The sequence below is a fragment of the Dermacentor silvarum genome, chromosome 1, assembly GCF_013339745.2.
Source record: "Dermacentor silvarum isolate Dsil-2018 chromosome 1, BIME_Dsil_1.4, whole genome shotgun sequence".
Classification (NCBI taxonomy): Eukaryota; Metazoa; Arthropoda; class Arachnida; order Ixodida; family Ixodidae; genus Dermacentor; species Dermacentor silvarum.
This window is the reverse complement of record NC_051154.1, coordinates 425,793,940-425,816,134: the sequence shown is the minus strand read 5'-3', so window position 1 is coordinate 425,816,134 and position 22,195 is coordinate 425,793,940.

The following is a 22,195-nucleotide window of genomic DNA, read 5'->3' as shown; positions in this document are numbered from 1 at the left end:
ACCCTGGCTAGAGAAGGTAACATATTGTAGAAAAAATCTAAATCTCACAATAACCACTACAGATTCTAAATAAGAGTCTCTGCAGCAATACGGTGTGTCGCTACATTAATTGGCGGCAGCCAATTAATGTCGACAGCCATCGTAATATGGGTTCTCCCGAACTTTTTTTTTCACCTTCATTTATTTTTTACCTTCGAAATGACGTGGCATTTTTCAGGTGTTAAAAAAATACACCTGTGCACGTAGGCCCACTTTGGAGCTTCCTTATAAAAAAACTGGAGGACGCGTAATTTTCACCTTTAAGAGTGGAACGCGATAGTATTCAAAGATCCGCGACTGCTTCTCACGCTTCCCGGAAACTGCATTTTATGTAACCGTAATGTTTGCCGGAAAACACTGGCGGCGAATGCTATGCACGAAGGCGAGCTTTCTCATAGAAGCACCGCCTCTTGCGTCGGCCGATCCCGGAGACTGTGCACAGCCGCGCCAAAAATAATTAAATTATGTTCAGGTTTCTGTTATTGTTTCGCACTTTTAATATTTAAGTCTGAGTCGACGTAACATAAAAGGCGTGCGCTGTCGGTATTTTGTTTCCTGACATCGTTTGTGGGATGTCATTCCTCAAATTCCGAGGAATAACTTTGTCAGGCATTTAAATCAAGGTGTGAGGAACTTTAGCGATCGAATGGTGTGGTAGTATGACCCGCGTATACCTCATGTCATATAGCAAGGCGTGGCATATGCATATACATAAATACATAGGGGAATTTTCTCTCACGGATACTCTGCCGACGCCGGCAACGACTTTGATACCGGATTTTCTGCGACACGGGGCCCCTAACGCTATCGTGTTAAAAAATCTTTATATTCCTGTCGGTAATGGGCGCTTATGTCTTTCGAGCTGTCTTCATGCAAGTTCATTGTATAACTCTAGATTGGTACTTAGATAATCAGGGACTGCCCCTCGGGGTATCGGTGCGGTGTCAAGACTTCAGAGCGGTCCAGGCAGCAAGTAGCACCTGTCATGTAGTACTAAACCCGGACCTTGCATCTTTGCAGGCAGCGTAATTCCCATTGAGCGAATCGACGTGGATCTAGCGTCGCCGTGCCTGCTGAATCCTCTTCGGACGGCGCAGCTTAGAGGAATATCTACGAAAGATTGCTTCGAAAGTGCGTGATAACCAACTGCGTGACTCAACTGGCGGTCTTCATCGGACCAACCGCCCCAACCGCTGAATCGCGCTGTCACCACAGCGGCTGATGCACGCAGCGGCTACTCTTGCAAACGACGCACCTTGGCTCTGCTATAAAAGCCCTGTTTGGACGGAGCCAAGACAACTTCAGAGCGATCCAGGCAGCAAGTAGCACCTGCCATGTACTAAACCCGGACCTTGCATCTTTGCAGGTACGTAAGCGTTCAAATGTTTATTTGAACTTATAGCTCCTGAATTGCTCTGAATTGTTGCTCAGTTGTAGAAACCTTGTAATGGGTGAAAATCCACTGAAATCACTTGAACAGGTTCTTGCACAAAAAACCGCCGGGTACCGTTAAGAACTAGCTAAAGTCTTGCTTGACATGACCTCAAAGCTAGAAAGTATCACAACAAGCATCAGAGTCGACATTGAAAGCTTAGTAGAAGACATCAAACAGTCTCAGAGGGACATGCAGGAGATCAAGACATCCATGGATGTCATGAATAGGACATTTGAGCAACTCGGGACTGATGTGCACAACGTGCACCGTGAACTATCAGAAGTGAAACATCAGCCGGCTAGCATTATTAGCGATGTGCGCCAGTTACACAGGGAAGTAAGAGAAATGCGACAGGAAATAATCGAGCTCCAGCAATACAGTCGTTGGAACAACTTGGACATAAGAAATGTTCCTGTGTCGGCAGACGAATCGTTGCCAGACTTGATGCAAAAATTAGCGACTTGCTTGAAGATGGAACTTCGTACCGAAGATATTGATGTAGTGCATCGAGTTCCGACCAAAAGCAAGGCTCAACAGAACATTTTGGTAAGATTTACCTCTACTACAGTCCGAGACAAAATGATAAAGAATGCCAAGAAAAAGACATTGTCTAGAGAGAACATGTTTACACGCGCCAAAAGAGAGGAGCATCATCATCATCGTCGGCGTCTCGCTGCGTGTTCTATTGCGTCGTGTTGCCGTTTCGTCACAGATAGATGTCGTCGCAGAAGCACTGCAGGTCGGGAGGCACATCTCTGATTGAGAGAAGAGCGTCATGGCCGCCATGCTCGGTGTCCCCGACGTCCTCGCGATGCCCGAGTTCCTCTTCCCGGCGGATGACGCCAGGACCCCCTCGGAGCGTCATCACCGCGCGAAATGGACCACTGGTGCCAGCAGCCACCCGACTGCGAGACCATCACTTGTCTGCGACAGCTCGGCACAACACGTGACGCCAACAGTGACGTCGTGCAATCAACTCGTGCCGGGTATCGACCTCAACGAGCTGGGCAACGACGTCAGCCGCGGGTGGTGGTGTGAGCAGATCCACAAGACTGCCGCGACTGAGGGCGAGAACTTCAGTTTGGGACCCGCTGGCCTCTGGTGCTGGCCGTGCCTTTAGCGGACGGCATCAGACAGAGAAGCGGCGCTTGATGCGTTATCAAGCCGCCAGCAAGCGCCCGCGGTTGGCAGCACCGTAGGTAGGCCTCGTCTCAGCTGCCAAGTTCCCCACGTGACCACCGGCACTTGCCTCGAGCACTCGTACAGCACAGTTTGCAGGCTGTTTCATCGCTGCGTTACACAAGACGATGAAAGAATGGGACGTTGGTGCTGCCTTACCAAAGCAAGGGTCCCCCGAAGATTCTAGCGAACATCCACTTCATTGACATCAGTACTTTGTATATCCGTTGTGTATCTTACTTATGTCGTATTCTATAATTGACGTTTGAAAAGAACACAATTCTGTGTCAGCGCTGTCTCATAAGTGTCCTCCTCGCCGGCGCCGATATATTTAAGCCTTTGCATTTTCTCCGTAAGTGCACAGATCAAGAATAATCGAGTGGCCGGGCTGCAAACTTCAAGCAGGGCTACGCAAAACCGTGTAGGTTTCCAGATACCACATCACTGGGGTGTTTCAGGGGTGCATCGCAGCAGCGCAACAATGCAGCTCATTACCGGCCTGATCGTTGAGTGCAGCCTATAACACATGTTTTTCCATTACAGTGGCCACCGCTCTTGCTGCTTTTACTTTGTTATTTTTATTCCAGAACACCCTTAAAGGTCCTGAGAGTAGGATGTTACATAGAAGCAGGGCGGGGGGCGGGGGGGGGGGGGGGGCAGGCTGGATACCACTTATTTTTAAGGCGAAAGCCTTATATGTCTCCTTTTGAGGTGGCCTTTAAAAAGTGGTTCCAAAAATGGGAACAATATGTACAAAACTCGATAACTCAATAACGTATTTATAACCCCATACCATTCTATATCAATGAATAGATAATTACATGAGGAATATAAATAATGATAAATGATTGTGATAGTCCATAAATAATTATAGTTACTATGAGATAGCGCAAACATGGGTCGAAAACGCAAGAAGTGGCCAAGATCCGAGAATTAATGGTAGTAATGGGTTAGGTATGGTTATGGTGGTAGTCATAATGATAGTATAATATATCAATCAAATCAAATCAGTTTGTTTTCATCTCATGGATGAGGGCAGGCTCGGGATAAAAGTGACATTAGGGACTTGAGATGAAACCGAGCCTCCCTGATACACGGAAAGCATTGAGGACAGACGAACAAAATTCATTCGTAGCAAGAAACGGTTAATATTTTACAAGTCCTAATACACATAAACATAAATTCATCATGAACTGAAAATATAGATACTATGGCGTCTCTGTTGGCACGACGTTTATTCGGCCCGAGTACTCGGCAGCGAACCAGCAAAAGCACACACCCGATGATGATGATCACACATAACTGAAGATGAGGATCGCGCAACGTAGGATGATGATGATAATATACAGATGAAGAAGACGTGCGTAATAAACGCCCACACTAATTCCCCCCCCCCCCCCCCACGCGGAAGCGGCCATCCTGGCAGCAAGTCAAGGCGACGAAGACCGCCGCGTGAACGGTTTCATGCGGGAGACATGAACGACCTCGGTGCTGCGACAACGGCGGTCTGTGGCGGCGACAACAGGAGTCACGCGATAATTGACGGGTGATGTCTGCTCCAGGACGATGTAGGGCCCGATGAAACGCGGCTGGAACTTGTCGCACAAACCAGGCGTGCGAAGGGGCGTCAATAGAAGTATTTCGTCACCAGGTCGGAAGGACACAACGCGATGGAGGGTGTCATAAATGATCTTCCGGTCGTGTTGCCTGGCCGCCGTGTTGACGCGAGCACGCTGGCGACACTGGGCGAGTCGTGAAAGGAATTCTTCGCTAGACGATGCAGATGGATTGACAGGAGCATCGAAGAAAGAAACGTCTAGAAGGGAAGTAGGCGACCGTCCGTAAACTAAGTAAAATGGCGAGTAGCCGGTGGTACGCTGAACGGCCGTGTTGTAGGCGAAAGTGACGAAAGGTAGAATTTTGTCCCAATTCTTGTGATCAGGCTGAATATATACGGCGATCATGTCGGCAAGCGTGCGATGAAATCGCTCTGTCAAGCCGTTAGTCTGTGGATGGTAACTCGACGCTGTTTTGTGGGTGGTACCAGAGGCGCGCAGGACTTCGTTTAAAAGTTGCGAGAGAAAGACCTTTCCACGGTCGCTGAGCAGTACTCGAGGAGCACCATGGCGCAGAATTATAGCTTGAAGGACGAAGTCGGCAACCTCCGAAGCTGAGCCAGTGATCACTGATGTTGTCTCAGCGTAGCGCGTCAGGTGGTCGATGGCGGTCACTATCCACCGATTTCCAGCTGCAGTAACAGGAAGGGGCCCGTAAAGGTCGATACCAACAACCTCAAATGGTGCGTCAGGACACGGAATAGGCAGTAATTCGCCGGCAGGAGCAGAGGTTGGGAGTTTGCGACGCTGACACGGAGAACAGGAACCGACGTATCTCGCCACACTAGTAGAAAGGCCAGGCCAATAGTAACGGCTTCGAATGCGATCGTAGGTTTTGTGGAAACCGAGATGGCCTGCAGTCATGTCATCGTGGAATGCTCTGAGGACATGGGCTCGAAGAGAGCGTGGTAGAACGGGCACCCAGCGTTGACCGTCAAGGTGGTAAATGCGCCGATACAGCACGTGATTGTTCAGCTTGAATTGTGCGAGTTGGCGTCGAAGCCGCGCGTTAGGTGGGCGAGAAGCGCCAGAGAGGTGGTCTATCATACGCCGACAATATGGGTCAGCCCTTTGGCGAAATGCAAATGTTTGATCGTCGTCCGGAGAAAGGCGGTCTATGGTGGCTAGAGAGGAAACCGGCGCAGAAGTGACATCCGAAGAGCTGCTTTGCGACGCAGTTGCCGAGGTGTCAAGTGGGTGCGCAGGAAGCGGGCAACGAGAAAGAGCGTCAGCATCTTGGTGTTTTTTGCCTGACTTATGAATAATGTCAAAGTCATATTCTTGCAGGCGGAGAACCCAGCGCCCCAGCCGTCCAGTGAAGTTCTTGAGAGTGGAGAGCCAGCATAATGCGTGGTGGTCCGTAACAATTGTAAAATGACGCCCGTGCAAATAGGGACGAAACTTCTGTACGGACCAAACAATCGCCAGGCACTCCTGCTCAGTTATTGTATAGTTCTTCTCGGCATCGGTGAGTACGCGGCTGGCGTATGCAACGACTCTCTCGTGCGAAGAGTTGTTGCGTTGCAGAAGAATGGCACCGATGCCGTGGCCGCTAGCGTCTGTGTGCAAGAGAGTCGGTGCAGTCTCATCAAAATGGCAAAGCACAGGTTCAGACGTGAGGGCGCCCTTCAACATGCCAAAGGCTGCTTCACAATCTTGAGACCAGTGAAAGGGTACACCGGAAGCAAGTAGTTTGTGTAGTGGCGCAGCGATGGAGGCAAAGTTCCGTATAAAGCGACGGAAATAAGAAGCGAGGCCAAGGAAGCTTCGCAAGTCTTTAGGCTTTTCTGGGCGAGGGAAGCGAAGGACCGCAGCAATCTTGTCAGGGTCAGGACGTATGCCCTCCTTGCTCACGACATGCCCCAGGACCTTAATAGATCTGCTGGCGAAATGGCATTTCTTCGTGTTGAGCTGAAGACCAGCGTCGGCAAGGCACGTCAGAACTTCATCTAAGCGTTGCAGGTGCTGAGGAAACGTGGATGAAAAGACGACAATGTCATCCAGGTAGCAGAGGCAAGTTTTCCATTTCAGGCCACGCAGCACGGTATCAATCATGCGTTCAAAAGTCGCAGGTGCATTGCATAGCCCGAAAGGCATGACGTTGAATTCGTATAGTCCATCAGGGGTGGCAAACGCTGTTTTTTCTTTATCGTCTTCGTGCATGGGAATTTGCCAATAGCCAGAACGCAGATCGAGGCTCGAAAAGTATTCTGCACCTTGTAGTGAATCAAGGGCGTCGTCAATGCGAGGCATAGGGTATACGTCCTTTCGAGTTATCTTATTGAGGGCCCGGTAATCGACGCAAAAACGCACGGAACCGTCTTTTTTTCACACCAAAACAACCGGAGATGACCAAGGGCTAGCTGAGGGCCGGATGACCTTCTGTTGTAACATGTCCGCGACATTTTCTTCTATGATTTTCCGCTCGGCTAGGGACACGCGGTACGGGCGTCGGCGCACTATCGACGCTTCGTCTGTCTGAATGCGATGCGCTGCAGCTGTGGTTTGGCCCAGAGTCGACGAATGGACATCAAATAAATTTGCGTGTTTGTTCAACAAAGCAAGCAGCTGCTGCATATGTGAAGGTGGCAAGTCACTGCTGATGGCTGCCAGTAAGGGCGAAGGGAGAAGCAGTAGCACAAGTAGAAGGGTCTTTGGAAGACATAGTCATAAGGGGCACGACGCATACAGGCCCTGGGTCGGCCGCGCAAGCCACTGTGGTGCTTTGCGGAAGGAGAATTTTCTCCGATGTCGCGTTCGTGGCGGTGACAAGCGCCGAGCCATTGTAAAATCGAACCACACCTGGCGCAAAAGCGATGCCTTTATGAAGGCAACGGGAAGAGGGCAAGACCAAGACGTCACCATGGTCGATATCGGTCGACATAATGGTAATAATGCGCTGTCGGCCGGGAGGCAGTTCGGTATCTTCCGCAGCGAGCAGGCGCAACGGTGTGTACCTGTCTTCCCCAAGTAAGTAGTCAGTGTCCGTAAGATGGACGACACGTTGGCCACAACAAATAGCCGCGGAAGCAGAAGAGAGAAAATCCCACCCTAAAATAAGTTGATGAGCGCACGGGGACAGCACAGCTAATTGTATATGGTGCAGGATATCATCGATCAAAACACGGGCAGTGCAAAGAGCGGAAGGTCGAACAGGGTCTCCTTGGGCTGCAACGAGCGTCGGTCCATCGTATGGCGTCGTGACTTTTCTGAGACGGGAACATAAATCAGCGTGAATAACAGAAATTGTCGCACCTGTGTCCACCAAAGCATCGACGGGCACTCCTTGGACAAACACCGAGAGCATATTGGACGGGCGCGCTGGAGGAATATCAGTCCTGGTGTCGTATGCAGTTTGTCCTCCAAAAACTGCATCGCTTAGTTTCCCGGACGAATGTTAGAGTTGAGGGAGACGGGCCGTAGTGGTGACGTGGAGCGACGGAACGGCGAAGGGGAGCGGCGTCTGGCTGAACGGTAAGTGCTTCGGTCTTCAGTCGATGCGGGCGGAGAAGTAGAGCGGAGCGGAGGCGAAGAGAAACGCCGGCGTTGGGAAGAGACTCCACCGGAAAAGTTGCGTTCGGAGATGTCGTATCCCCGACGCTCGTCCTGCTGGCGCTTGCGGCAGAAACGTCAAATATGGCCGCGATAGCCGCAGTAATAGCACGTGGGACGTGACGGACGCCATGGCGGATAGTACAGGGGGCTAGGTGATCCGGGAGTCAGTGCAGTCAAATGGGCTGATGAAAGCTCGGGCGGCATCGTCGAAATGTTTACTGGAGGCGCGGCAGCAACCGACGCGTACGTGCGCAGCGGCACCGTGGAGTTGACGTTGCCTGGAGGCGTGGCAGCAACTTCCGCGTACGTTGGCAGGGGACGAGAGACGGAGGGTTGCACGTGCGTGGAGCAGGTCAAGGACGCCAGTTCATCCCTGATGATGTCACGCAAGGCTGCGCTAGAAGGCGCGCTCGGGCACACGGATGGTGACGACAAGCCCATTGACTGTAATTCTTCGCGTATCATTGCTCGTATCACGACACGCAGATGTGGGTCCGCCGTAGAAGAATAGTCACCAACGTCCGGCTGAAGGCGAACAGACTCGAGTTCGTCCAGGCGCTGACACGTTGTAACAACGTCAGCGATTGTAGCGGGGTTCTTAATGGCAAGGGCATTGAAGGCGACTGATCTAATGCCTTTCAGAATGTGGCGCACTTTGTCTGACTCTGGCATAGATGAACTCATACGGCGGCAAAGCGCAAGAACGTCCTCTATGTATGATGTGTAAGACTCGCCTGGCTGTTGTTGGCGAGTATCGCGGGTTTTCTTTGCGATGGTAGAACGAACGGCCGGTGTACCAAATACTTGGCGCAGCCGCTGCTTGAAGGCAGCCCAGTCAGTAAAGTCGATCTCGTGGTTGAAGAACCATGTCTTCGCCACACCCGTCAGGTAGAAGGAGACGTGGCGGAGCTTGTTAAGGTCGTCCCAACGATTAGCGGAACTGACTCGCTCGTAGTCGTCGAGCCAGTCCTCCACATCTTCTTCACGAAGACCAGCGAAGAGATGGGGGTCACGCTGGTGGCTGCTGAGGATGTAAGGGGTGGCTGGTGGTGTCAGAACGGTAGCGGTAGAAGTGGAAGGTGGTGCGTCCTCAGACATGCTAGCGGACAGTGGGCCCAAGCGGCGGCCTGAACGTAGCTCCAGGGGGTAGACTGAGCGGGCAGAGGACTGAGGATCGAAGAGCAACTCCACCACTTATGGCGTCTCTGTTGGCACGACGTTTATTCGGCCCGAGTACTCGGCAGCGAACCAGCAAAAGCACACACCCGATGATGATGATCACACATAACTGAAGATGAGGATCGCGCAACGTAGGATGATAATGATAATATACAGATGAAGAAGACGTGCGTAATAAACGCCCACAATACACAGATTCTTTTACGGTTAAATTATACACAGTACAAAACAAGAAGACAAATTACAATATACACTGAAAGTTTAGTTAGTAATAAATAATATTGCGTTGATTTCACGATAAAAGTGCTACCCTAATAACATGTGTGCCACATTCTTCAATTATTTTTCTTTTTTGAATTATTTGTTTAATAAAACTCGAACAGTGAAACGAAGCATTTGTCGGCCAAAGTGTGTTCTGCGGAATAGAATTACCCAGTTTTGTTCGCGACGAGTAGGGTATGGGATAATGTATGCTTCTAGTAGAAATATATCCAAAAAAGCGCGATTGCTATTAATCAGGGATTTTTATATCTTATTGCTAGGTAATACTCGTAAAGCTGATGAATGTTAAAGCGTTTAAATAATTCACGCGTGTTTGCATAATAGTCAAGATTAGCAATCTGCCTAATCGCTTTTTCCAGTAGTTTGTATAGTCTATAATGTTCGTTGCTGTTGTACTTCCCCATACCAAAAACAATAGCTGACATGCGATAAAAAGTAGCTGTTATAAAGTGTTATCATCACGGAAACTGGAAGGAAGGAACGCAATCGTGCAAGTGTACCTACACATTTGGAAATATTAGTTATTAACTTATTATATTTGTGGTTCCCATGACATCGTACAATGAAAAAACACTCCTAATTTTTAACCATCTCTATAATTTCGTCCCACTACCTACGCGTAACGCATCGCCTGGAGAAGTAATTTGCATCCGCGAGTGAAAAATGACAGCTTTTGTTTTTGATGCGTTAATGACTAATGAATTTTGCTCACTCCGTGCATTTAGGCTCTCAAACTTAAAGCCTGAAGGACGCCGCATACCATATTCGCCAGGCGCCCCCAAGAACGTGTGTACATGTCCTCATACAAGTCTGACGGCCCCGAGATGGCAGTTCTAAAGCTCGGGCTCAACTTCAACATGGGATCTGCAACAGACATGACGATGGCGATGGGGGCGAAATGCGAAAACACCCGCGTACTTAGATTTAGGTGCACGTTAAAGAACCCCAGGTGGTCCAAGTTTCCGGAGTCCCCCACTACGGCGTGCCTCATAATCAGAACTGGTTTTGGCACGTAAAACCCCATAATTTAAAAAAAAACAGACATGAAGAAAATAATTTGCGCCGCTGAGCGTGCTGTGAATCAGGTCGACCAACCCCGCCGGGACGAGGCTCGCGCACGTGTTGTAAACGTCTTGTAGAAGTTGCACGCCCAACCCGCGGTGGACACCTTGTCGAAACAGGAACGTCAGGCCGTAAAGGGGCTGCAGGATATTGTCGTACTTCCCACCGACAAGGGGAACGCCACCGTCCTTCTAGACAGGAGCAAGTACATCGAAAAAATGCGCTTGCTATTCAGTGATGTTCACACGTACGTCGACGTTGCAAGGGACCCGACACCCAAACTTCAGGGGGGCCTGCAAAAACTGCTGGCCGACATATTCCGCATGGTTCCGCCGAAACAAAAGTAGCTGTAGTACACGATTACACTGCCACAATTGATTAGCTCCAGCAATATATGGCCTGCCGAAGGTCCACAAGCCCGATGTTCCCCTGTGCCCCATAGTGGACTTCACACGTTCGCTGCTCCACAAGGTGCCAAATTGTCTTCATAGAGTGATATCGCCGCTGGTTCCAAAAGTGCTACGAATACGTACGACTTCATTGAAAAGGTTAAAGGGACAAGAGTCGACCTCGACGAAGTTTTAGTTTCTTTTGACGTGGTATAACTTTTTACGAGCGCACCGATAGACACGGCCGTGGATGTTTGCGTCGCCGCCCTCGACAAGGACCCGACGTTGCCTGACAGATCCCCCATCGAGGTGCATGATCTAGCTAGGCTACTAAAGTTTTGCCTTTCGAACACATACTTCACGCTCCAAAAAACATTGTATCGGCAAGTCCACGGAGCGGCAATGGGGGCGTCGATTTCGGTCACATTCGCTAACTTAACAATGGAGGAGATCGAAGCTAGGGCGCTGTCCTCGTTTACACCGACACCGAAGGTCTTCTTCAGGTACTTCGACGACTGTTTCAGTGTTTTGCAACGACAGAGTCTTGACCTTTTCACGGCTGACCTGAACAGTACGAAAAAACCATTAAGTATACCGTAGAAGTGGAATCTGAAGGCCAATTACCTGCCATTCTTGGACAACCTTGTGCTACGCGAAGGAGAAAATGTGTTGTTCAAAGTGTTTAGGAAGCACACTCACACTCGTCGCTACCTGAACTACACATCGGTGCATCCTGCTTCGCAAAAGAGGTCTGTTGTCGGCTCTCTTCTTCGTCGGGCGAAAAATGTGTGCACTGCAACGGAAGACTACCTGGTAGACATGCGGCGGGAATTGACAGCTTGTGGTTACCCTGAGCACTTCAGTGACTCAGTAGGGCGCCAGCTGGCTCGTGCAGTACCCACCCATCCTGGACCCCCCCCCCCCCAAAAAAAAAAACAAAAAAAACGGGCTATGATGCCATACGTTCTAGGCGTACGCCAGACCCTCGCACGAGTTCTGCGCTCATATGACGTGCACGCTGCGCACTTTCCCGCCCAGAAACTCAGGCACGAGCTCGTGCGTGTAAATGTCCCCTTGGAAAAGGACAAGTTCCTAGGTGTGGTGTACGTAATTCCGTGTGCGGACTGTCGCTATGTCTACGTCGGAGAAACCGATAACTTCAAGCAACAGCACAGGAATGACGTCCAAAAACGACACGTTGCATCGAATGCCTTAGTCGAACACTGCGCAACTACGTCACACATGATTAACTGAGACAAATCTCGCGTGGTCGCCAGGGAAAGAAATCATTCTACGCGTCTTTATCTTGAATCATTAATCATCCAAACCATGGTGCACACTCTTAATCGCAACGAAGTAAACCTGCCGTCCATGTATGCTAAATGCCTTGGTCATGCCTTGAGCCGCACATAAAAAGGGCGCAAGCTCTGCCGCATGTTTCATTGTGAACAAGGCTCCCGTGGGGGATACGAAACATTAATGTACTTTTAAATATATTTAAACATTTTTGGTCGGTGTCTCGATCTCTTCCTTTTAAGTTAAAAAGCAGCGGCCCTAAATGCTATCTTGTGGTACCCCAGTGGTTATCGGCTGAAAAGAAGTAATTGCTAATTTTTACACATTGCGATCGGCACTTATGGTATGAGTACAAGAGTGAAAGTGGGAGGCCACGAATACCATACATTTCTAGTTTTTCAGTAAAGGTGTAATGACAGAGATGATTGAAGCCCTTGAAAAAATCTACAAAGATTCCCATGCAAAGTTTCTTATCAATTATTTTTTTCGGGGCTAGTAAAGCAGTCTCAGTCAACCTGCCCTCTACGAAACCGTATTGTGATTTTTTATGTGAAATTTGGTGCAAAACTGTATGAGTCTATCAAAAAAAATTTTTTCAAAGCCTTTTGCAAATATCGCTAATATAGAAATGGTTCGGTAGTTCGAAGGGTCATTTTTGTCTCATTTTCGCTATAGCACAGTGACAACAGACGTTTGCATTTGTTTTAAAAAAGAGCCTGTCGTTAAAGACAGGTTATAAATGTGAGTCAGCACAGGAGCTATAATATGGATTACAAGCTTGATCGGAGATATCTGAAAGTCGTCTATGTCACGCGCGCTGGTGTTCTTTAGCGCAGAGAACGTTAAGGCTATTTCTTGATCGTCGGTTAGTCCGAAAAGATTCTGTTCGTTTCTTTATTCTCTGCACGAATTACCGCTGGCTGTACTTGTTGCGTTGGCTGTAAAACGTTTATGAGAAAGTGTTTAAATTTTTCCGCAAGCTCTAGATCTTTACCAATGCCGCCATCTATTTCTATTTCCGTTATTCCTGAGCAAATAGGTGTCCTGTGAAGTAACATATTACGCTTCCTCCACATGTTTGCACTCCCATTGCAGCAGTCTGCATCCAATTGTTGACTGAAATAATTTATTTTTCCTTTCCTAATAAACGCATTTACTTTGTTGCGGAATTCTTTAAATGTTTTTAGGTCTGATAGGGTCTCTAGTTTTTAAAAACCTTCTAAAGAGTTTCCTGTTCTTTTTCATCATTTTTAAACATTCATGATTTATCCATGGTTTTGGATTTTTACGGCATTTTGTTACAACCCTTTCTTTAAAATGCTTAAGATAAATTTGTTTAAGGATAACTATTGCAGTTAATTAAAGGTAGACTGTACTCCAATCTGTTTGGGAAAGACGTGCTAAAAGCAGCTAAGGTAAGAGGCGTGATGTCCTGAACTGTTCTACACTGTAAAAAATTTCCGTCAATATACGGAGGATTTCCGTCATTATACAGAAAAATTGCAGTAAGAATACGGAAAATATCCCATTTTCAGGAATACAGCAAGATTTCCGTCAAAATACGGAAAGTGCTCCCCGTTTCAAGTTTTACGGACATTTTCCCGTAATAAATACGGAAAAATTGCAGTAAGAATACGGTAAAATATCTCATTTTCAGAAATACAGCAAAATTTCCGTTAATATACGGAAAGTACTCCCCGTTTTAAGCTTTACGGTCATTTTTCCGTAATAATACGGTGACTACACCGTTCTGTACGAAACAGACAGAATTCCGTATTTTTGTTATGCGATCATCCGTATTTTTGCAAGGAAAACTATACACGCTGTCTGCGTGAACGCTTGTACTCACAAAGTTTCCTCTAAGAATATTTTATTGCAATGCAAATGGCGCCTGTGTTTGTACTGACGTTTATTTGGTGTCAGCACTATATATATATAGGAAAGTCGGAAGCACAACTTCGCGGTTATCTTAGGTTTAATATTTTCCCAACAGTTTCGGTCGGTGGACCGACCTTTTTCAAAGATCCCTTGAAAAAGGTCGGTCCACCGACCGAAACTGTTGGGAAAATATTAAACCTAAGATAACCGCGAAGTTGTGCTTCTGACTTTCCTAAATACGCTTGGCCCATTGAAAAATCCAGTTACTTATATATATATATATATATATATATATATATATATATATATATTAGTTTTAGTGAACGAAGAGCGGTGGCCATACATTACAACGTAAACAAACCTGCGCCGTTCAGGTGCTGGTGCATTGGCAATTACATTGGTGCGCTATGCAAAAATTGTGTGCACTCTCAATCAGTACCGAAACGCAGTATAATGACCACGATTGCGTTTACATTTAACAAGAAATGGCCGCGAAGAGAACTGGCGGCCTATAAATCCAAGTACTGCGGCTATAGATGAAATTTTAGACGGAGAGAAAGAATTAAATCAGGAGTGGAAGGGTTTTACTGAACTGTACAGTATTTGGTTGCAATTGCCCCATAGTATTTGCAAAATATCTCTTCTCTGTCAACTGCCATTCATTGACACACCCCCGTTACGCATATTCTGCACTGTTCAATTGTTGACAGTGTTGTCAATTTTTGCGGTAAGATGTAATCGCAAGCATTTATTCTTATTAATTTATTTAGATACCCTAAGGGCCCACAGGGGCATTACATAGGGGGGGGTGACATAAAGCAGAACACAATTTTCACAAATGAAGGAGCATCGCAGGTGGTAAATACAGCACTTTGGGGTACAGCAAGTCGTGAAACATATTAACAAGGTCAATATTCTTACAAAATTCACACTCAACGAAGCAAGAACAAAATAGCGAAAGCGAATAAGTGCTCTGGGAGAGAAAAATGTTACTAAAAGTGCTAGGATTGTAAATACGTTAGTAATGCTGAATTAAATAAGGAAGACTGTGTGTTACCGTGGCAATTCTGGAGGGTAACTGATTCCATTCTTTTATTGATAAGGTTAACGGCGAATTGTTGGACTTTTCCGTCCGGGCAAAGATAGGGTTAACTTTGTAGGCATGATCGATGCGATGTGAAGTATGAGGTGACAGTAAAATGTGTGACCGGGCAAATGATGTGTTTCTGTGATACAGTGTGTGAAAAAAGCATAATCTGGCGAATTTTCTGCGCATTGCATGTTGAGTGTTTGCTTCAAAGATGAAACGCTTTGAAATCGGGAGTAGGATGACATGATGAATCGCGCTGCTTTATTCTGGACGGCTTCGAGTAGATTGGTAAGGGCGATCTGGTAGGGATGCCAAATGACTGATGCATATTCCATGGAGGGACGCACGAAGAAAGTGTACGCTTGAAGCCTTGTGTCCCTGTCGGCCAGATGCAAGCGTCGCTTCAGAAAGCCAAGTTTCTTTTGCGCTTTAGTTGTGATATATTTTATATGGTCAGTCCATGTTAAGCTAGAATTTATGTAGACACTGAGGTATTTAGCCGATGTAACCGAGTTTACTATGCTATTGTTTAAAATATAAGTATTAGTTTGAGACTTTGGAACGGAAGTGAAGTTCAGGTGATTGGTCTTTTCTGTGTTAATTTGCATCTGCCATTTGCAGCACCATTCCGTTAGTTTATTAAGGTCAGATTGCAGTGTTATAATGTCGTTAGGGCTAGCCATATATCTCTCTCTGTAAATCACACAATCATCGGCAAAAAGGTGAACTGTTGAATTAATATTGTGACGGGGCGTCCACCTCCACCAATGTGTGACGGGGCGTCAAATAGACGAAAAAGGGATAGTATTTATCTACAGGGATTGTTGGCAGAGATGGCCAAGATGGCTGAACACGCGCAGCGTTTTTCGGCGATCGTCGTCTTCTTCCTTAATGCAAGGAGGCGGCCCGTAACAATATTTAATGCTATGTCATTAATGTATATCATCATGTATCATTTAGCGCTTCATCTTGAAACAAGACCGGCGAGCGCACACTTTCTTGTACGGAATTCTGCTGTACAAAAACAGATGGGCGCATTGTGAGTGAAGAATAGAAACGATGGATGGTTAGGCTGCTTGACTCTCGGCATGTTTGAATGGGCAAAGTTCCGAATTTGTCGCTGTGTGGTGTATGTTTTTGTGCTCGTCATGTGCCGTCATAGCGCGGGTATACTTGCGCGGAATGTGTTTCACTCGGCTACAAAACTTTGCACGCTGCGGCATCGAACACGCACCAGTACGTGTGCAAACTACGGGAAGGTGATCGAAGATGAGGGATATAGCACTGTGTGTACTGTCAAAAGGAAAGAAAGAAAGAAAAAGAAAAAACGCCCTGTCCCGAGTTGGCATAATGATTCAACCTTTATTTCTTTTTTAACCCGACATGTAACACCATTTATTACGTGAGCTTTATCCGTGGGTAAAAGTAATGGCACAACTCATTATTTGACCGTTCATTACATGCACCAGCCAGTCCAAATTAACACTATACTAGAGCTCATTGACGCATCGCATTACACTCTAGCACGGCATTGCAACGCTCACCGGACTCTCACTGCCTTTCCTCTCCTTGCTTTCTCTATCTCTTTGTATACAATATATACAAAGAGATATCTCTTTGGGCAATGCATACAATGTATACAATGCCCTGTGGCAGAGAAAGCGATCTCCTCTTCCCGAGTTCAATTATTTGTCAAGCAATCATTTTACTCTTCCAACAACTACTGCATAAATGGGAAAACGAAACCGATTTTGTTTTGTTCTCCGCGCTCCCAGCACCAGGTGGAACCATGCGCGGCGCTTCCGATCTCGGAGGATGTAACAAGACGAGCGGTTGACGAAGCTGCATTGTGTAGCCAGCCGGTCTATCTTTTTATGTGGTACAGTTTGTTAGTTTACCGTAAATATGTCTTGATTTGTACTCAAGAGTGGAGCAAGGCCCTATGGAACAGAGATTGACGCATCGTGAGCGAAGAACAGACGCGATGGATGGTTAGGCTGCTTGACTCTCGGCTGTACGACTCTCGGCATGTTAGGACTGGCAAAGTTCCGAATTTGTCGCGGTGTGGTGTACGCTTCTGTGCTCGTCAAGTGCCGTCAGAGCGCGGGGATGTTTGAACGGAATGTGTCCCTTCGTCTACAAAACTCTGCACGCTGCGGCATCGAAGTCCTGTGTACGGGTGCACGTATGCGCTTGGATACGGGATAGCCTGCCCTCAACGGATGTTCAACAGTGTACGCACGCTGCGCGTACGCGTACGTATGAGGTAAGCCCGTTGTAATTCTATTTGTTCGGTTTGCATAGTGTAGCTGTTTAGAGGATGTGTGGTAAGCTGGCGTGGCGAACAGAACTATTTGTTTTTCAAAAGGCCAGTAAACAGCGTCATAGGGCAAAAATGGCGCGTGAATGGGAAAAAGGATCGCATAATTTCACATCGATCTCCATGGTAGCGCGATCGAAATTTTTTGTGTGGAGCGTATAACCTATTGCTCATGCGCGTTAAAAACTTAGAATAAGAGTGCATTCAGTTGCGCACATAATTCCTATTGACGCTTGTACTGTCACTATACGTGCGATAGTTGCCTCCTTGTTTGCATGCATTTTCATTGTAGTTACTAAAAAAAGTGTTAGCTCTGCTGTGTCTTTCCTTGGTGCAACGGCTTGTGGTGCAGCAAGACGTTTTGCTTCTAATGATGTCTGGGCAATCCAAGCGTTCGTGTCGTGTAGCTAGCTGTAAATGTATCAGTTGCAAAAAAAATTGTACATGCCAGAGAAGCAAATGCAATCAATATAGACTGTATTTTATAAATCCTTCAGTTCAACTGCTTCAGCAGAAAGTAGATATGCATGAAAATCAGATGATTGTGCTGATGCTTAGCAAGAACAAGGTAACATAACATTACTGATTCAATATTTTCTTTTACTGAAAGACTAGTTGCTGGTGTCCTGCTGGAGCTGAGAAGAGATCTGCTGCCTGCCATGAGACCATGTCTCTCAAGTTACCACAATATTGTTGCCTTCAAAGTAAGTGGATTTGTTTCTCTCAGCATTTTACTACCAACCTGCATCATGGCAATCCACTTAGCTGTGTAGGTGATCACTGTTAGTGACATTGGAGTGCTGGTGGACAAGCACCCTTTGAATGTTACAACACACAGCTGTGGCAATATGTGAAGCTGTTAATATACAGAGTGTCCCAACTATGATGCATAAATATTTTTTAAAATAAAGATGCCACGTAGCTGGACAAAACCAAGTTATTACGTTTGCCATTGCTTGGAGATACTGAGAATATTCTTTGCATTCTGCCTAATTAGATCATTAGTCTTAATTAATCAACCTCTCAATTACTCTAATCAGATGAAAAGTGTAAATGAGGAAATTGTAGAACACCATGAACAACAACTCCTGATACAGCATCCTGTTGTGCAAAAAGTGCTACATAAAAGTGTTCTTCCGAGCGGGAAAGAAGCTCGCGAATACACATAATATTGCCGCCTGAATGGCCGCTCGAGGATCTTTGCATGTATTTGTGGCTTTCTTTCACGCTCAGAAAAACTTTCATGCAGCACGTATTTCATGTAATTATAATATTTGAGAAGTTTATTAAATAATTTACACTTAATTATGCAATTAGGCAGAATGCAAAAAAACTGAGTATCTCCAGGTGATGGCAAACTTTACCTTGGTTGTGTCCAGATACGTAGCATTTGCATATTTTCAAACCTTTGTGTGTTGGGACGCCCGTATAAGCCAGATTTGTTTCTCCAAGTTAATATACTGATGACAGTCGATTGTGGTCTAGCAGGCAAAAATGCTAAACAGGAAGAAATTGTAATTTGCTCTTGGTAGGTTGTTCAAGCAAATCAACCAAGTTGTTACACATGAAATGTGGCATTTGTAGGTGTGTTCTGCAACACTGCAGCCCTGCAGCCCTAAATAACTTTTCAGTAAAGTGCTACTACTAGAATTTCCCTAAAGCATGCTGCAAGGTTCAGCATTCCAGGAGGCTGGCATCAAGAGAGATCTATTTATATGAAATTCATATGTGAAAATGAGGTGTTATTGTTTGGATGACTGTATAAACTTATGCTTTAATTCCAGTCTTGCATGAGGCAGACTTGGACGGGAAAATTGATTTCTTTTGGGCGATGTGGTACAAATGCATGGGGTAATGCTTGTATGCATACACATTACATCCCTATTGCTTAGCCAAGGGGTGCCCCTGCGTGTTAAAATTTAGAGGGCTCAGCTTGAAGAATGTCAACTTTTGTAAAATCAACTACACCTTTTAGATTATGAGATTACAATTATTGCATACCGTCATAGTGTGGTATATGGGCTGAATGTTTTTCACTTTGTCTATAAAACCCTGCACACTGCGGTATCATGAAAATTTATTCTATGTAAAACAAGCCATGCTGCTTGCCGATTTAAGCAAATATAAGGCAACTTTTCTAGGAATGTTTCTGGCCTTGTAATGTACTTCATGTTATATTCTTTAAGACTATAAAGCAGATTGTTCTTCTGTACATTTTCTGGAAACTTAAACTGCGGCGATCTAAACCACTTGGCAACAATGCTGTGATCGCTACCGCGTGTGGAGCAAACGCAGCTTTGCCTTGTTCAATTGTGTCGTGGGCACTTCTGAAGCGCTGCCTATTTATCTATCTTGGTGGCATGGAAGCGCCATCTGCTTCTATGCATTGCTTTGTTTTCTTGTGGCATCACGTCACATTATAATCGTAATATTTTTTTTTTGTTTTCTGAGAGTCTCATATTGCCCCCCCTCATCATGCTGTAATTGTAGTTGCGTTATTTATGTGCAAATATTTATGTATAGATGACCACTGCTCCAAGTTCCATTTTATCGCAAAGTAAGCTACGAATACCCAAGGAATTATGTATAGCAAAATACCAAAGTCAAATTGCCGAACACAACCAAGCAGACTCAGTGCACAGTCTCTCACCAGATTGCATTGGTCATGCAAAGGTGCACAGCATACCTCTTTATTACTTGCTGAACAAGCTGTGAGAAAACTGAATATTTATGTAGCTTCGATTAAGTGCTATCATCCATTACTTCTGCCATCGGCAATTGTGGACTATTACCACGGCTTTTCTTTTTCTAACTCATTTTGCTTATAGAGGGATTACTGCCTGTGTTCATAGGAAGTAAATCACATGGGCAATCAAACGCCAAGAATGTATAAACTTGGAACATTGATTGTGCAGTTTGATGGTTCAGAATAAGTATAAATACAGCATAAAAAGTTAACTTTTACTTGAAACAACAATAGAGCATACAGTAACCATACGTGCCTGCTGTAGCCCCTGTGCCAAGTAAATTTCAATTCTTCTTTTTGCATCCTATCAGAGCGCTGGTAACATGTTTCACATTTCTGTCAGCCAACTAACCTGTCTTGTAACAGTAAAAATGTGCCAACTATATTTTTAACAACATGCTAGAATATGCAGGCAGTTCGCTTAGAAAACTAAAGCCATAGAATCAATACAGTGATGCGACTTTCGGTTTGCATGTCACAGGTTGAGAAAAGTAAGGTGGGAGTTGTTTCCAATGTTCGACTAGATAGCAAAGCTAGTATAAAAGGTTGCACACCACTGAGCTCTACTATGGGGGGCTGGCTAGCGCATTGAGTGCCTTCGACTGAAGCCAACCTTGTCCCAGAAGTTGGTACTTCACGACTTTGCTGTGGCATTTCACCTGCACAGGAGTGCGGCATTTCTCTGCTATAATGCTTGCCCTTTGTGCCGAAAGCTACCGAAGCAATCCAGAGAAGTATTTCGAGAAGACGTCCAGAATTTTCCATCACAGCACTGACAGCATCGCTAACATGAGTGGCACGTGCTTAAAACACTTGTCAATCAGAAAATGCTTTCCGTAAGAAAAACTTATCACGTACGGGTTCAGAACATCGTAACAGCTCTCACCAGACACGTGGAGACATCGCCTAGATGTGGAAAACCACGAAGAAAAATTTTTATGGCAGCAATATTGTGCAACGGCACACACTAGTAAGTGCAGCGTATGCCCTACTTTTAGGACAAGCCGCTGCACGATACTGCATTTCTGCTGGCTTCATCTACCCCTGGCTCTGTGGGCAGCGAAGCGGCATCCAGCAAAACATAGTAGAGATCAGTGGTGCACATAGTATTTTATGTCCCCTTTCTCGATGCCAGCTGAATGCACGGTAACTGTTTCCAAAGCAGAAAAACTAAGGGCAAGGGCTCTGTACACATTGCATCGTAAAGTGGCTGATGCTTGGGCAAAGCAAATACTGTGCGTGGTAGATTTGTGTGAGGCAAGCTAGGAGTCAAAAAGCCTGCTGCATAACTGCAAATGACCTACATATTGTTGCATGTTGAAATTCTTTTTTTATTCCTCATCACTCATTTGTGTAGGGGAGACGGGTCTCACAACTGGAGAAGCCTGAGAAGCATGCAGTACTCCACAAAGCCGGTTTCAATGTAAAATGTGTCTGCATCTCATAATTTCATGGCTGCAAGAGTGAGCCCAATGGTAAACACATCTGAGTGTTCATGATGTCATGCATTATCCACTTTATCTGCACGTCATACCTATCTCGACAAAGCTGATATTGCCTTTAGAGAAATTGTAGATGTTGTGAGCTTGCATTTCAGAAAGCACAACAAGCTTAACACGTACAACACCAGAACAATTTGATGAGAATTTCGGATCAGGAATCTTCGAAGCACAATTTGTTTAGTGGTGTTAAGATTCTGCTTAAGGTTGTTCATTATTACATTCATGTAGTGTTCAAGCATTGCTGTAACAACATTCTTCGCTTGGAGTACATAGTAAGGGTGTACTCCACATGAGCTGGTGGCATTTTGCTCCATATTCAAAAACTGGTTTCTTCTTCAGTTGAGATTTTCAAGTTTGCATTCTTTATTAGCTGTTGTATGTAACCTATCCTAAATGTTTGAATAGTGAACACAACGTGACCTTTTTGATTGATTTTGTGGATTGTACACCCTTCCTGGAAACAATTTGAGATGATAACTGTTTCCGCCCTAATGAAAAATAATTGCTTGAAGCAGCCATAGCCACCAATAATACTAGCATGACACGATTATGAAAATTGTGATATTGTACTTAATTTATAGTGTTTTTAAACATGGAGCTCTGCCTGTGGTGTAAATGGGTTCCTGA